This window comes from Acomys russatus, chromosome 5 (genome assembly GCF_903995435.1).
Source record: "Acomys russatus chromosome 5, mAcoRus1.1, whole genome shotgun sequence".
In the NCBI taxonomy this organism is placed as follows: Eukaryota; Metazoa; Chordata; class Mammalia; order Rodentia; family Muridae; genus Acomys; species Acomys russatus.
Window position 1 is genome coordinate 50,067,575 of NC_067141.1, and position 14,635 is coordinate 50,082,209.

A 14,635-nucleotide genomic window follows, 5' to 3' on the forward strand; every position below is an offset into this window, starting at 1 on the left:
ATACAGCAGGGAGAACCATGTGAATATCATGAGAATAATGAGTTCTATACATGTTACATTCATAGTGGCTTGGCCATCTGCATTCGTCCAGTTTGAAGTAAGTGTCTTTCCTGTCATGTTGGGTCTAAATTTCTGAATGAAATTCAATATCTATCCTATCTCAACTAAGTCAATTTGTACTAAGTATTTAACATAAAACCAAGAGAACCTTGAACCCTTGAACTATAAACTACTGTCTGCTACTGCTATCCAAGAACAGTGTGACTCGGTTTCGCATCAGCGGATACTCGGCCACACAATTCTTGTGACTCTCCAGGACCTCCCCACAGTATAGATCCATCACAGGATGAAAAGCATCCTCAGTCAGCCAGTCTGATACACAGTCCTCTGTGAGTCACATGGCCTAACAGTTAGCAGGGTCTGTTTTATACCCAGTTCCTCTGATACCAAGAGTCTAGGACATAACTCCTCAGGAAGACACTGTTAAGGATGGTTGAGCCCTTGATCCACTCGAACAATGTTTGTCCTGTTGACCCAAGTGGTAAGTCTTGTCCCAACTTTGAAACAAGATATTTTTTTTTGTGGTCAAAATAAATAAGGCTTTACTTTTGTACTTGCACTGGCATTCTATGCTGCCAAATATGATGGATAAATGTAAGGACATCAACTAGATCTGCAGGCACTGAGTGTCTCAGGCATTGAGAATGATGCTAGTGTTGGTACCAGCCCTCCCTCCTGCCAGCATTCTGTAGGTTATTGTCCTCCTAGGTATGTGAAGTCCAAAACCCAGGACTCTCAGTTACAGGCTTCGGGCAGTATTTGTGTCCTCAGTGACTGGGGAGCTGAAACCTGGAGGGAGAGTGATGGCTTTGAATCTGCTGCTGTGCTTTTACCTCAGTTTGCAGCTCGGGCTCCTGCAGTCCCGGCTCTGAGTTTTGGTTTCCACTTACTGGAACTGACCTTGGGTAGGGATCTTGGTTTTTCTGAAGAAGAGGCAGGTCAAGTTCCGTGAAGTGTATCTCCAGTTAAGGGCCACTGGGTTTGCTTGAGGTTTGGCCTTTGGGCTCCTGGCTGCTGCTTGACACTTGACCTTAGCCTCAGGACTTTAGCTGATTTGGCTGAGCTATGTCTCTTGGCAATTTGCACAGCTGCAGCACTGTGAATCTCATGGAGCCCTTCAATCTTGCCTCCTCCTTACTGGTTCATTGTCCCTTTTGCTCGTGCTGGGGTTGGAGTTTCAGGTTCCAGGGCTTGCAGTGGAGCTAAGATTTTGGGGAAAAAAAACTGAGGGGGAAAAATGCACTATACCGTTGTCCTTTGGGATGATGAAGGTATAAAATCTTAGACTCTGGGTTCAGGATGTGAGTTCTCTTGTTTAGATTTTGAGTCTGTTACTAGACCCAAGGCTTAATGTTCTCCCGATTCTGAGGGAACATTGGTGCTTGGTGCAAGAAGAGGGTGCTGGGCATGAGCCGATGGTGATGACTGATGCAGGGAAGTGACAGATAAAGTAGCACCTACTTGGTAGACCTGAGGTCCAGATCAGGGTCTGCTCCATCTGGAACTGGATGTCCTGCAGAGCGCCAGTCTTTACTATGAACTCGGTCTTTCCACAAATGGTCCCACTCATCAGTGATACAGAATCGTAATAGCACCCACATAAGGGATTCCTGTTCATTTTAGAAGCCCTGGCCAGCTCAGAACTTGCAGCCCTGTGGTGAATAAGGAAGAGTGCGCAAGTTCCGAGCTCTTCCTGGAGGAAGAGCTACCATTTTCCATCATGTGGGAAGCATGGAGCCCTGCTCTGGTTAGCAGGAATGGCCTTTCCTAAGTGTGCATGTACCTCGATCCACTCAATGCACTGCGGCCAGGCCTTTAGACCACGGTGAACTGCCTTACCATTTCCCAGAAGTGCATTATTCTCCATCTTGCCAGACTTACACCTCCTGAGTTTAGGGATCTTCTCAAGGCAAAACACATTTCAAGAAGATGAGTATCAGATTCCTCCCAGAACATGCCAACTCCTAGTACTGAAATTACTAAAACAGTGAGCGATGCCCATATAAACTGTGAGCCACAATGTTCCTAACAGTGGTACCCAAGGTAGAAAATTGGCAAAGCCCCAACAAAACCACCAATCAAAGAATCAAACCCACCAACAAACAAAACCACCTCCCTTGAAAACTGGGAAAAAAATTCAGGTGTCTTATCACACAATTTTTAAAAGAACACTTATCAAATTCTTTCTTCAAATAAAAAAAAAGTTTTCTCAGATTTGGAGTGTGGCTTACAACTGGAATAAAGAATCACATGAAGAATAAAAAGAATATAGAAGACATGTAAGCACCAAGGACATTTAATATTCATTTTTTAAATCCCCACAACATTGGCTGGCTCTGCTCTCATGCCTTGACTACATATTGTTACTTGAAATGACTCATATTGGGAAGAGTCAAGGAGGCCACCAACTGATTGTGCCCCATTTGTGGTGACAGTTTTCATTATGACAGCAGAGGGCGATCTCCCACTGAAGAATTACACAAACTACCAGGAAATCCATCTCAAGATACTCACTGTGGAACAAGCAACGTATTTCAGTAAAATAATTTTTTTTTTTGTGATGCACTTCAAATTGCTGCTTTTCAAGGGAAATAAGTCTTGAAAATTAAGTAACTCGTGTGGTATTCCTGTTAATCCAGCTGTCATTGGGAACATGAGAGCCATGGATGTTTATGCCTAGAGAAAATTGTTGAAAAAGTTGGGAAACAGTAAAAAAATTGTAATTGATGAAAATAAGTCAAGTAATATTTCAGGTCAAGTTTCATTGTGGAGAAAAAAATTAACATAATGTCAAAAAACCTGTGATGAATTTAGTAACTTCTATTGACACCCCATTATGCTCTCATCCTCTCAAATGGCATGCTTTTTAAACCCAGCTCATATCTTATCAATCCTGCCATAAATTATGTATCTCAGAACAATAATTTCTTTCTGCTTTCCTCCCCTCCTCCTTCTCCCTTTTTTTTTCTTCTTCTTTTGGTTCTTTGAGACAATCTGTCATTCCCTAACTCCGGCTAGCCTGGAAACTACTTTGTAGCCCAGGCTGGTCTTACATGTATCACGACTCTCCTGCATAAGGCTTCCAAATGATGAAATTACGGCTGTGAACCACCGTGTCTGGCATTTTCCTTAAACATGACAACCAAGCGCTGGGGATGTGGCTCAGTTGGTATAACGCCTCTCTAGTCTGTGTGAAGCCCTTGGTTCAGTCCCAATACCACATAAACTACGCATGAAGTGGCACACTCCTGAATTCTAGCACTTGGGAGGGGGAGGTGGGAGGGCCAGATGTTCAGTCATCCTTGGCTACATAGCAGGTCTGAGCCAGCTTAGAATAGATTAGACTTTGACTTAAAACAAAAGCAAAAAGAAAAACAACAACAAAAAAGGGCAAAATAGTACCTTAAAAAAATACAATAAAATGGGAGGGGGGACAGGAAGATACCAGTGATAACAATCGGGATGTAATCTGAATAAATTACAAATACAAATAGTTAAATCACTATGAATGTAACATTTATATAACCCCTGCTTGTCTCATAGTTCTTCCTGCTGTATGTTGTTTATTTTATTCTTGTGTAATAATATAAATGCACATGTTAAAATTAATTTTAAAAATGTAAAAAAATTACAATAAAATAATAATTTATGACTATCTAATACTAAGTTATTATTTCTTTGTGTTTTTACCTTTGTTATTATCTTTGCTATTTGACATGTCTAGGAAAAGGTGTGCACATTGCACCTGATGCTCATGTTAACGTAAAGGACCACCTCCCCTCATGTCAATAAATAAGTTTTATCTCATTTCAATGGGCCATGTACTCAAAGCTACTCCTAAAACCTTATAAATACAAATTTTAAAGTATACCAGACGTTATTAAAGCACCATCTACCTTTTATGAAGGGCTGTAGGTACATTGTAACATTGAAAAAATTTAAAGTTTGACGAGAAGCATTTTTTTTTAAAAAGAATTTTTCCTTTCTTTTAAACACACACACACACACACACACACACACACACACACACACACACACACACACTTGATTGATGCATGTATATTCACCATGTATGTATTTGCTGGCAAAGGCAAGAAAAGAGCGTTGGATCCTCTGGAGCTGGAGGTATAGGTGGTTGTCAGCCGTCATGTAAACTGAACTGAAGTCTCTGAAAGAGCTGCAAGTGCTCTTAACTGCTGAGTCATCTCTCCAGGCCTTTGTGATTTTTGGTGGAGGGGAGGGGGTCTGGATTTTGCAGATTCTAACTCCATGAAGTTATTTGTCATGTATCCCCATTCCCTGCATTTCTGGCTAATTAAGATTAGAAGATAAATATAAACTAAGTACTATTTTCTTTTAGGACTACTTCCTAGGGGTTTCATTTATTGGGAATGGAAACTAGTTTTATCTCTTCTTATGATATTATCAAGTCTTCAAAACCATTACCTTTGTGTATTAATTTATTTAAGGGTTCACAAGGTGGTATGATAATCCTAGCATTTCTTTTTTTACTAACAATGATTAGAGAGGTTTTCTGATCTTTGTATTACATTTGAAATAAAATTCTTACAGAAATCATAAGCTAAATGAATGTATGATATTTTAAAATTTGAACACAGCCCCTTCCCCATCTCTTTAAATTTCACAAAACAGGAGATGAAGACAGAGCAGATTGTTGGGGAATGGTTTAGTGCACTGTGTATTTGGAAGCTGATTTCTGTGCCCAGAGATCTGGTTGCAGTCTGGGCGCTGGCATTGTCATTATTATCTCAATGTTGTGTAAAAATTGTTCTCCATCACACCTGATTGGTTAATAAAGAGCTGAACAGAGAGTTAGGGAGGGACTTCTGATCCCAGGAGGGGGTCCCAGGTGGGAGGGGTAGAGGGGTGGAGGGGAGGGAGAGAGGGAGGGAGAGGAGGGTCACCATGAGGGAGTTGCCATGAGGACACAGACTGAGCAGGAGCCACCATGATGACAGCAGATGGCAGGTAATGGGGCACATGGCTGGTAAGTGAGCCAGGCCAGCATCGTCAGGTTAGAATAGATGAGTATCTGCCCAGCTATAGTGCTTGAAGCTTATCAATAAATATAATAGGTCCCTGCATCATTATTTGGAAACTAGGGTAGGCATAGAAAAGCCAAAATTTTACATTAGATGACTGGAGCATTTTAAACTAGAAAGAAATTACAGTTTGGGGCAGGTTAGAACTGGTGTCTAAATTTAACTGGTGTCTAAATTTTTCTTGCTCATTTCAGGGAAACTACTCCACCCCTCCCTCCTTAGTCTTCCTAGATCTCTTCTCATTTTCTCCGTCCCTGAACATTGATCAATTTCCTCAATCCCAGGTCTTAAAATGCTTGGCTAGCAGAATATTTTCTAACTGTTTTACACGTGTAATTTCACCATCAACTTAATCTGCTGAAACAGAGCAAATTTGTCTGCCTGTGAAGTCTGGAGAAAGATAGGACCAAACTCCAGAAAGAGTGAGGGGAACCTGGCTCTGGGCCACCTGGAATCAGGAATTCCAATGTTGAATCATTGTCACTCTTTTTGTTTTGTTTGTTTGTTTTTGTTTTTTTGAGACAGGGGTTCTCTGTGTTAGCCTTGGCTGTCCTAGACTCACTTTGTAGGCCAGGCTGGCCTCGAACTCACAGTGATCCGCCTGCCTCTGCCTCCTGAGTGCTGGATGTGCACCACCACGCCTGGCCACTGTCGCTCTTAGTTCAAGAGATGTCTGGAGATAGCTATATTAATGCTATATGTGACATAAATTCCAATTTATTAGTTAAAAACCTAGGAGCAGAGAATAACATGACAACTCAAAGTTACAAGACCAGTAAGTGACAAAGCCAGCACTGACCCCGTGCCCCTGAGCCTGGACTCAGAAATAATTACAAATATTCTGATCTTGTCTCCTTGGCTGCTCCCCTCTATGTCAGTATTGAACTCATGAATGATAATTCAAAGCTAATATTGATTTGTTGTTGTGTTATAGTAAATGATAGCTAACACAATTAGTGTTTAACATGTATGTCTTAGATATTTTCCATCATGTGGAAACTACGCAAGGCAAATTATATTGAAGTCCATGAGTTGAAAAATGAAAATCAGTCCTTGCTAGTCATATCGACTTAATGATGTTTGCCCTTATTTACACATTACTGGAAAATCATCTTGTGGGGCTGGAGAGATGGCTCAGTGGTTAGAGCATTGCTGGTCTTCCTGAGGCTCTGGGTCTAGTTTCCAGCAACCACATGGAAGCTTGTAGCTCTCTGTAACTTCATTCCCAGAGGGTCCTTTGCCTGCTCCTGTCCTCTTGAGTGCTATGTGCACGTGGTACACAAACATAATTTTAAGCAAAACATTCAGCACATAAAATAATAAAACAAAAATTGAAAAATCACCTTAGATTTCATAAATCTATACTAGCATTTTGATAAATTTACACTAACAATTTTCTGCTGACTTACTTGTGTCTTTATTGTCACAATAAAGCAGATAACAGCCTAACAATGTAAATGACTACTATTATTGCAATATAAAATATGCTTTGTGACTGAAGAAAAAAAAACTAAAACAAAATTTTTGTCTTGTACAAACAGGCATGGTGGCTTGTGCCTTTAATCCCAGCACTGAGGATGTGGGGAGGTGGAGGGCAGAGGCAGGGGGATCTTTGTGAGTTCAAGGCCAGCCTGATCTACATATTGAGTTCAAGACTGGCCTAGACTACATAGTGAGATCCTGCCTCAAAAGACAAAAGTAAAAAAGAGAAAGTGTTTGTCATTTCTTTTCAGTTCAACATACTGTAAGAGTCACTAATCTAAAGGGAATTTTTAAAAATCATTATTACATGTTGTTTTTTCTTTCCTTTTTAGGGGGGACGGATGAACAGTTTTACTATGTAGCCTTAACTGGCATGGAGCTCACCATGAAGGGTCTTGAGAGGAAGTATTATTAAAGTGGGCGTCACCAATGCAAGGTGCCACTGGACCTATTTACTTAAACGTTCTAAGCCTGAAGAGCTTCACCTAAGAATGAAGACACAATTATTTTAAGGAGTAAGAGAGTAAGACGAATGTGGTTCTTTACAAATGTTCAGTAAAGTTACTTCTCCTATTGTGACAAAAAGATTTCAATGTAATAGAAGCTTACTATGAAGTGTCATGGATGTTCAGAGACGGGAACACTGTTTTCCCCAAGGTTTCTGTATTATGTTATCGCGAGGCAACAAAGCTTAAAGGAAACAGCAGATTCAGTGAGAAACACAGCATTTATACTCCAGTAAGGCAAAGAGTTCAAATTTCAGTTGCGTTGTCCTGGCCAATTTACTGATGACGTTCTCTGTAAAGGTTTCCTCTCACGTAAACTGAGGTAACCGCAAGAGCCTCATACAGAGCGTGGGTGACACCTGCAGATTTTCCACACAAGGTGGTATGTGTGGTTATTGACATTATACATGTAAAGAAAGTTTGAATGAGCGTCTCAGATTTCCAATCGGAATGTTTTTCTTTTTCACCTCTAGCTGTATGAAACCTTGCATCTCAGCGGAGTCTCCATAGCCCGTGTGCTGCCAGTTTCCACTTTTACTTAACATTGCTAGCACTGACGAGTCTTACTGTAAGCCTTTAAAGAAAGACGTAGAACAAAATCACCAGCTCTTAGCTGTTATTTCAATAAGCAGCTCCTTGAAAAACAAAAACAAACAAACAACAACAACAACAACAAACCCCAAAAGCAAACCCTTAGTTTTTTACATTTTTAAAGGTAAAAGGTCATTAATCATTATTAGTGTCCATGTTCAAATCCGAAGAATGTCGCGTTGCCACAGTCCTGGGAGGGCGGGCCCCTGGGTTATTGTAAAGCTAGAGGGTTATGATGTATAGTTTAAGCTAATGAAGGGAGCCTTCTAGTCAGGATGTGGAGTCACTCCCTGCGGTGAGGCTGTTAACCGGCCAGGAATGAGACATGCCGATAATTAGAGCAGCATTAGGTGTTAGCGATCTCAGCGATCAGGGAGCCTTTGACCAGTGCGCTAGTCAGTCTGGCTGTGTGCTCCATCAGTCAAAGTCAGAAGCAATGTAATGAGGGGCGGACTAGTAAATTCCACGGAGCCGAAACTATCTATTAAAAAATAACTGAAGTTTCTGAGGAATGGCTTCGGAAATGACACATCTAAGGGCAAAACACAGAAATAATATGCCAAAGCAATAGGCTGAAAGGTAGGGCAAGGCTGAAAAAGAATTCTCAGAACCCAAGTAGCAAATGGAGAGTATTGATGCGTGCTTTTTTCTTTAAATAAAAGAGTCAAGAAAATGAAAGTTGTTGAGTAACTCAATGTCAGCAACAAGGCCAGCAGACTGGTGCTCTTCTGAAAATGTAGTAGACTCTGGAAAAGATGGAGGAATGCTAATTTCTTCTCTTCCTCCTCCTCCTCCTCTTTTTCCTCTTCTTTTAAATTTTTTTTGTTTTAATTTTGTATTAATTTAATTTATTCACTTTACAACCTCCCTAGTGTCCTTCTTTCCTCATGTCTGATTCCCCCATCCCCTAATCCTCAGAAAGAGGGAGCCCTCCTCCCCTATCATCTTACTCCAGCCTATCAAGTCTCATCTGGGCTGCCTGAATCCTCTTCCTCTGTGGCCTGGCAAGGCTGCCCCACCAGGATCAATGAGTGGGCAACAGATTCTATGTCTAAGGTAGTCCCTACTCCCCATATTATGGGACCCACAAGGAGACTGTGCTGCCTATGGACTACATCTGAACAGGGGATCTGGGTCCTCACCATGGTCCTTGTTTGGTGCATCAATCTCTGCAGGCCCCCCTCCCCCAGGGCTCAGGTTTGTTGGCTCCATTGGTCTCCTTGTGGAGCTCCTGTTCCCTCCAGGTCCTTCTGGCCCCCTCCTCCTTTTTCTTCTCTTCCTTTTTCTTCTACAGGGAAGAACATCAAAGTAGCAGAGTGTAAGGATAATTAATATCACAAAAGCATCCTTAATAAAAATACATTATATACATTAAAACACTTCTATTCTGTATTATTCAGTACTTGCTTCTTAATGAAGCTGTGACTTACTGTATTTTAGTACCAGACTAAGCATCAGTAAGGAGTGTCTATCCTTCAATCAGTTGCCTCTAGGCCCTGTTCTTCTAATAAATACACACAGCATGCCTTTTTTTTTTTCAGCATGCCTTTCTAAGAGCTCATCTATACTGTGACAATGCAGGCAAGGTCTATGGAATTGAAATAGACACTTAGAAGCTGCTTTTACAAAATCATTTAAGGGGCTGGAGAGTGGTTAAGAACATCTGTTGACCTTCCAGAGGACCTAAGTTCAGTTCCCAGGATCCACATCATGTGGTTTAAAACCTCCTGTAACTCTAGTTGCAGGGCATCTGATGTGGTCTTCTGACACACACACACACACACACACACACACACACACACACACACTTGACCACTCACTTGGGTCTATGGAAAACTAAAAGCAGACTGAAAGCCTGGCACTTTTTGTTTTAATTTTGTACCTGTATTTTGGCTGAAGGCATAGAAATAAATTATTGTCTTAACTTTTTTTCTCTGTAACATTGAACTTCAGAACAAACCTTCCCAGAACAGATTTTTCTCTCAGATGAGGACAATTATCTCTGAAGATAATGTTGCACTCTTGGCAGTTATTTAACAATTTTGGATAGTGCTGAGACGGTGATACTGGGTCAATGAGAGACAGGATCGCACTTTTTGATAGGACTACTTGCATATATGGCTCTTGCCTTCTATTTAAAACCAAACGTCATGCCAGCACCTCAAAGATGGACTTTGGGTCACTAGACCTCTTTATTTGTTCTTCCCAATGCGGCCATATCCAATAGCTCTTCTTTCTGCTTTTCACCATGGTTCATTTGGCACGTAGGGACCAGTGGGTAAGTCTAGATTATTAGGGCTCCCGGAGCCCAGACTTTTTACCTTAAAAGCTCTGGTAACAGCTTTATGTTTTGTGCTTCTTCCAGCCAGCTAGGCAGTATTCTTGTACATTCAAAATACATTTATGTGTATTTGTTTGCTTGCATTTGTGGGAATCCAAAAACAAGTTTTAAAATTGCCCTGTAAAGATTGAGTTCACTTAGAACTAAGATGTCAGGGACAGTGGATAAACAGCTGGGGACACAAGCTCCCTGCCTCTACCTACAGTAGCCTGAGGACTTTTGTTCTGAGATCTCTACTGAGGGGAAACCAAGAGTCTTGACTTCACCGTAAGCAAAACCAATCTGGATGCTGTGTGTCCTTGTGAACCAGATGTGGATTTTTATTAGGAAGCTGACTGAACACGGAGGGAGAGCCAGGGAAAGGATAAGGCACTCCTAAGTGTGGGTGTGGCATTGTCAAGAGAGACCATCGGGCTCAAGCTCAGAAAGCAATGGTGTTCGTGATCTTGGTGCCTCCCAAGTGGCTCCTTGGAGGGTTGTGGAGAAAGGGTTTCTTTTTCAGTAAATAAGATACTAAAGGGGTTTCTGGTGTTCTTTGGTTGGCATTACAACTGATCAAGTAACCGTAAGTCATAGGGTTTCACATAGGAAGTTAGGATGGTGTGTGTCGTGTAAATGTATTTGTGTGAACCTATGTGTGTGTAGGTGTGAACCTGTGTGTGTGTAGGTGTGAACCTGTGTGTATGTAGGTGCCCATGTATACACATGCCTGTAGACACCAGAGGCCAGTATCAGTAGACTTCTTCTATCACTTTCTTTTAATTTTCTTTGACAATTTCATATACGTATGCAATAAGCTCTGATCACAACCACATCTTCCCTTCTCGTCCCCTTCTTCCCCCCCCCCCCCATCCATCAATCCTACTTTCCCTCCTCTACACTTCTGGTTTGGCTTTGTTATTATTTTGAGACAGGCTAGCTCACTGAACCGAGAATAATTGATTGGTTGGACTGGCTGGCTGGCTAGTGAGCTTGTAGGATGTTCGGGTCTCCCCAACTGCACCATGAGAATTACCAGTGTGTACCAACACAGTGACTTTTCTGAGCGTATGTGAACACAGGTGATCATGTGTACATGGCCGGCATTTTGCTGACTCAGCCACCTCCCCAGTCTGTTTATATGTTTTTGCTGTAAACACAAGCTTATAGTGTTGTTCATGCCATTCTCAGAGAATATCTGGGAAAAGTATAAGGTCACACTTAAAGGTCATACAAGCTCAAGCTTTAAGCATGGTTCTTGCTGCTTTAGAATTCTTATCTGAAATGTTTATAAATAAAAGGAATATTGTCTCTATGTAGATGACCTCCATAGAAATGTTAATTGTGGTAGAATTCTTGACTATATGAGTGGTCACATAGACTCCCAGGTAAGGAGCGTCTTTTCTTCACATTTTCCTTTTCTTTTTTTCCCTGTCTTTTTTTTTTTTTTTTTTAATTCTTTTTTTCAAGACAGGGTTTCTCTGTGTAGCCTTGGCTGTGCTAGACTTGCTTTGTAGACCAGGCTGGCCTCGAATCTACAGAGATCCACCTGCCTCTGCCTCCTGAGAGCTGTTTTCCCCTGTCTGTCTTGTGCCATGTCTAGTGGGTTCTAGAGTTGTGCAATTATTTATTCACCTATTTTAACTGTTTTCTCCATATTTTATTCCCTTTGTCTATGAAAGTTCTAAGAAGATGGTAATTGATTAGTAAGTATTTGTCAAGGGAATTGAGCTGAATAGAGACAGGGGAGATTAAGGAGAAAGAAAGAAAGAAAAAAAAAAAAGAAAACCTTCAGCTAGGAGTCTTGGTTGAGTCACTTGCCAGGTGAGATGCAAATATTTCAGCACAATTAACATTTGCTGTGAAGTTTGCTTATATAAAGGCAATGCTCATTTTATATAGAGATAATTCACATAAAAATATTGAAATAGCAATGAACCATGTTTAAGACCCAAGCATATATAGCCCTCAAGCATGGCCTTTCTTGATTTCCCAGATATGACTTGCTTCCTAGGAAAATCATAAACTCCATTTACTGTGAAGGCAAATGTTAACTGTCTTGTGTAGCTTTGCTAAGCCCTAGTTTTACTGTATCAGTCTCATCCTACCTAAGGCACCCAGAAATGACTCTACAATCTCAAAGAACAAAAGACTGAGATGTTCTTAAGCAACCCTTTGAACAGTGGTAATCTGAGAGGCACAGAACGGTACATATGCTAAGACTCTCTCTTACAGAGCCCACATCCACGCTTGAGTGTGTCTCATCTGGTCCCTGAGCGCTTTGCTATTACCTACCACGATTAAATCTGTGTTAAAGTGTCTTTTGCTTAAAATTTCCATATATTTTGGTCATATTCTTTCCCCTCTCCCAACTCCTCTTAGATCTCCCTCCCTATCCACTCAATTTCATAGTCTTTCTCTCTCTAAAACAACAAAACAAAACCTCAAACCAAACCAAACAAAAATAGATAGCTCAGTGGAAGACACCCAGAGACACTTCAGCCACCACATGGCAGTGGGTGGGTGGGCAGGCACGCAAGTAAATGATGGAGAGATGGGAGAGAAAGTGAAGGGAATCATTTGAGCCCTATGAAAAGAGGAGGAACCGGAAACGGGAGGGTGGTGAGTAGTCTGTGTTGACGCCTGAGGCAACGGTGAAGTCCTGGCCTGTGCTGCTGAGGGCCATGTCTGGGTTCAGGGTCCTGAAGCAGCAGAGTCTGTGTCGATGTCTAGGGCCCATGTTGCCACCAAAGGGCACGTGGATGTCCCTGTTCTGAGCTGCCACCTGGGGCCAAGTTGATGTCCTAGGGCTGCTCATAACTGGCTTGGTCCCTTACCTGGGCAGAGCTGGCGCTAGCAGCGTAGGTGCAGGAGAACTGGCCCCGCCCCTCTCTGGAGTGATGTGGCAGAGCTGGACCAGCTCCTCACTGGCTGCAGTACTTGGGAGAGGGTGTGAGGAGATGGGGGATAGTGGTGGACTAGGTGATGGAGCCCACAACTAATCCGGGGAGTGTAGTAGAGCTGGCTCTGGTGGCATGGGTGCAGGAGAGCCAGTGGGCTGACAAACTCTGCTTCCACCTAGGCCCAGATCCAAGGCATTGAGTTGGCCCACTCCAGCATCTGCCCCATGTATGAACTCCTGGAGCTTGTGAAGGGGCCAATCATGCAAATCTACAGCTGCAGGATCTTCATAACAAAGGGCAATGACAGGATATCTGAGAGGAGCCTTGGTACTGATAGTGTAGCAGAGACCACGGGTTTGACCCAGACCAATGACTCATTTACAACGAACATTTGCAATTAAAGCTTCTTGGAAAAAAAAAAACATATATATACCCTGTGACACACCATGACACACTGAAGCTTCCACAGCAAGATTTTTTTTTTTTGGTATTCTATTTGTTTTTGTTTTTATATTTTATATTTTATATTCTATTTGGGAGAGGTTGCAAGGGCAGAGAACAGATATGAAGGGACAGAGCTATGAGTGGGATTGGGGTGTACGATGTAAAATTTACAAGTAATCAATAAAATGGTAAAAAAAAAAGTAGAAAGTGTATGCATAAACACACACACACACACACAGACACACACACACACACACCGAATCAAAAACAAAAGCAAGGAATCTGTTTTGTGCTGACCAATGCAGTTGGCCAGTGGAAGTCCAGTACGAAGACTGGTTCTCTCTACCCAGCAGCAGCTTGCCATTGCAAATAGCATTTTTGCCTGCTAGAACTTTGTACCCACTTTCTCTTCTCTGTGTTGAGGACCCTGTGTGGGTCCTGTGCATCTTGTCTCCTTCTCTGTGAACTTGTGTGTGCTTCAGCCCTGCTGTGTCTGGAGGACACTGTTTCGCTGGAACGCTCCACCCCCACTGGCTCTTGCAATCTTTCTGCCCTCTCTTCTGTGGAGATTCCTGAGCCTTGAGGTGAGAGCTATGAAGCTCTTTTTAATAACTCCAAGCCTGTTTCATTCAGGGCCATCCTGAAATTCTTTTCTGTGGGTGAGTCAAGAAGCTTGGCTTCACTTGGGTAGAGGTATTTGAGACGAACTCCTTAGGCTGCTATAGGTGGCAGTGTGGAATTGTCTCTCAGCCCAGCCCAGCCCAACCCCTACGGTCACTGCAGAATGACTCTATAATGAAACACTCTTCTAGAGCTAGGACAGTGGTGAAAAGTTCAAGGTTCTTGCACATGGAAATTTTTTAAAGGATTGAAAGAGGTACTATGAAAGTGTACAAATGCGTACTTTTAAAAATTAATTTTTTATTTTTAGTTTTGAAGAAGAGTCTTGGTTTGTAGCCCTGGCTGGTCTGGAACTCACTATTTAGACAAGACTGGCTACCAGTTCACAGAGACCCACTTGCCTCTGTCTCCTGAGTGCTGGAGTTAAAGGCGTGTGCCAACGGAGGAATACTTTGGGTGATTTTAAGAAAGAGTGGCAGACCTTAGCTAGTGTAAGAGAAAGAAAGGAAAGAGAAGAAAAAAATGAGAATGCCTGAGGCCAGTCCCACAACCCTCATTCAGATACTCTGGAACGTGTGGGGAGCCATGCTAAATTCTGCCATGTTATAAATCCCGTGCTTAGTCTGCACGCTATGACCTTTGAGT